Source organism: Gossypium hirsutum, chromosome D09 (assembly GCF_007990345.1).
Source record: "Gossypium hirsutum isolate 1008001.06 chromosome D09, Gossypium_hirsutum_v2.1, whole genome shotgun sequence".
Classification (NCBI taxonomy): Eukaryota; Viridiplantae; Streptophyta; class Magnoliopsida; order Malvales; family Malvaceae; genus Gossypium; species Gossypium hirsutum.
The window spans coordinates 32,826,819-32,830,337 of NC_053445.1; the positions used below are offsets into that span (position 1 = coordinate 32,826,819).

General features: G+C 38.7%; 1 non-coding gene across 1 annotated transcript; it reads right to left on the reverse strand.

The window, feature by feature from the left end:
- Positions 1-383: 383 nt before the first annotated feature.
- LOC121221462 (small nucleolar RNA R71) lies at positions 384-489 on the reverse strand. The gene has a single exon (XR_005918855.1). It is a non-coding gene; the product is annotated as a small nucleolar RNA R71 (small nucleolar RNA).
- Positions 490-3,519: the final 3,030 nt, after the last annotated feature.

Sequence of the window (3,519 nt, forward strand, 5' to 3'; positions counted from 1 at the left end):
ACTACCACTAAATTGGTAATTTTTTATCGATATTTTCATATTATTTTCTTATCAGATTAATATTCATGCAAAAATATTAAATTAAATTTTGCTTTAAATCGAGTTTGTGGTTACGAAACCACTGTTCTGACAACCCTGAATTTAGACCATTACAACTATGATAGAGGACCCTAATCAAAATTTGAAGCAGTTTCTTCAACTCTGTGATGCTTTCAAGTACAATGGGGTGAGTGATGACGCTATTCATCTTCGGCTGTTCCCCTTTTCTTTGATTGATAATGTTTTTTCCTGGTTAGACTTGCGGACACTAGGATCTATCACGACATGGGATGAACTCGCTGGAAAGTTCTTGCAGAAGTTTTTCCCAATCAGTAAAGCAGTTCAACTAAGAAGAGAGATCGCTATCTTCAGATAGATGGAGGGAGAAAGTTTTTATGAGGTGTGGGAATGTTTCAAGATGTTGATTAAAAAATGCCCGCACAACGAATTTCCTGATTGGATGAGATTGCAAATATTTTAGAAAGGGGTTGATGCAAACGTACGATCTGGATTAGATGGAGCACCAGGCGGAGCCCTTATGAATAGGACGTACGAGGACGGGTACGAAATTATTGAAAATATGGCATTCAACTCCTGTCAATGGCCGAATGAACGATTCACATATGGCCTGAAACCTGTTACGATCAAAGCTATTCAAGAGGATGATAAGTATCAACAAATAGTGGATAGTCTCAACCGTATCGAATCTGCTTCTACACCGTCTATGCATGGAGGAGACAAGTCACTTTTCCATTAAATTAATAATTCTACTGAGGATATAAATTACATCAGGAATAAGGATGGAAACCCTTATTCAAATACATACAATCCCGACTGGGGAGATCACCCAAATTTGAGATGGGGAGGAAACCAATGGGGAGGTAACAATTCAAATCAAGTTAAAAATACTAATTACCAACATCCTTACTTGTAGGAACCTCAAGATAGAACCAACCCAAGCGACCATACTGCATGTGGTCAACGTTTAGATAGAATTGAGGAAGAGATGCAGTCAATGAGAACTGATGCCAAACAGATCCAATCTAAGTGCACTAACTCAACAAGAACATTTACTAAGCTCGAAGATCAAATGAGCCAATTGATGAGCATGATGGGTGACATTAAAAGACAAATTGGCATAGGTATCCCTAGTAATACAGAGGATAATGCACGAAGGGAAGGTAAGGAGCACGTGAAAGCTATAGCACTCCGACCGGGCAAAGTATTGGGTAGCCCAAAAATACCTATCCCAGAAGTAACTGTGGATAATACTATGAACCTCAAGATAAGTCCCTAGAAGAAGAATGTAACACCCCTACCCCATCTCCGTCATCAGATTAAGGTTACGGAGCATTACCAAACAATCAGAATATTACTTAACATTATATCATTTAATAAATTAATCTCAGTTAAAAACCTATCAAACATATGAATTTGGTCCTTAAATCGAACCTTCTAGGCCCTAAAAATAACTTAGAAGCAATTTATGACTAATTTGAAACAAATAGAAGATTTAAGAAAAAATTGCAAAAATTTGAAAACAGGGGTCACACGACCATGTTACTAGGCCGTGTGACATAACTTAGGCTATCTAACAATCGAACAAAGGGACACACAGCTGTGTCCCAGCCTGTGTCTCCACCTATGTAACTCACTGTGTTGGGTCACACGGCCGTGTTGTAGGTCATGTTCCAGACCATGTAATTCTCTGACTTGCAAGACACAACCGTGTCTGTGTGCTAGGTCGTGTAACTCACTGACTTAATACACTAGAAGTTTACAAATGAAACACGGCCGTGTAGCCAGGTTGTGTGTGTCAAACGGTCGTGTAACAGCCCGTGTCCTAGGCCGTGTGATCCATAATTTAACCCTAAAACCAAGCCATTTCAGGGCCAAAACACACCTAACAAACCATCCCATTTGTGCACACATTCAAGATATTTAAACATCATTCAAATACACCTAAACATACCATTTCAAACATCCTAATTCATCTAACCAATATGCCAGTCAAAGGCACCCCATTTGTGTCAAAACATCATTGATCAAATCAAAGCCACATAACCACATTTCAAGCATAGAACCTAGTTCTTTTGTCTACCAAATAATAACACATATGGCCATTTACATGCCATCACAAACATACCAAAAAGGATATTTTATACAAGCACTTAAAAGTGGCCAAAATGACCTAACTTGGTAAGACATTAAAGTCCATCAAACCAAACATATACTTCAAATCATATGCATACCAAAACATCCATTACACATTTAAGAAATACAATTACAGAAGGTCCTATACATGCTATTTATAACATTGGCCAAAATACACAAGAACTACCAAAATGGTTGCTGGACAGTGTGATTGATCCTCGACAAGCTTCCAGCCGGTCGAGCTTTCGATAATCTATGAAACAAAGGAAAGTAACTACGTAAGCAACTAATGCTTAGTAAGCTCGTATAAACTTAAACATAACTTACCATTTGTTTAGCACAAACTATAAAATATGCAAATTTCATTAACAAGACCATAAGGTTAGTAAAAGCCTATATAAGCACCATCAAACTCACAAGTTAGTAGGTTCATCCATGATACATATGAGTTTAATCATATAGTAAGTAGATTTCATATACACATCATTTAACTCATCAACCATTTCATAATATCATGAACGTTTCAATTGTATGCTTACCATGCCATTTCATTTACTTACCCATTGAACCATTTAGAATTGCATCAGGTACTCGGGAATACTTACACACATAGTTTGTCTTTCTATATAACCGTAACCTTTCCTTTACAATAGTGCGCACACAAGCTGTGGAATGGGCTTGCTCACATGAGCTATAACACCCCTAACACGTATTCGTCGCTAGAATAGGGTTATAGAGCATTATCGTAAAATCGGAACATTAAAACATTCATTCCAAATTACTTCATGAATCACATCATATTCCATTAACATCAAAACATTCATTCCAAATTAATCGAGCCTTTGAGGCCTTAGAAACAGTTTAGAAACGATTCGGGCCGAAATCGAAAGCATTTACAATTACATGGAAAAAGATGGAAAAGTTCACACTATAGGGGTCACACGGCTGAGACACACGCCTGTGTCTCAGGCTATGTGGACATTCGAAATAGGGACACACTGTCGTGTTGCAGCTTGTGTCCTTGCTCAAGTAACTCTCTGACTTGGGTCACACGGCCAAGTCACATGCCAGTGTGCTAAGCTGTGTAACTCTCGAAATGCAACCTTTAAACACCTATAGGGGACACACAACCATATCGCATAGCCATGTGTTAGACATGGATGAGACACACGCCCGTGTCTGTCACACACGGCTGAGACACACGTCGTGTCTGTCACACACGGCTGAGACACACGCCCGTGTCTGAGGCTGTGTGGACAAGAAATAGGCCAAATTCAAGCAATTTCTTTCACCCAATTAAAACATACCTAAACAAGTCATTTGCAC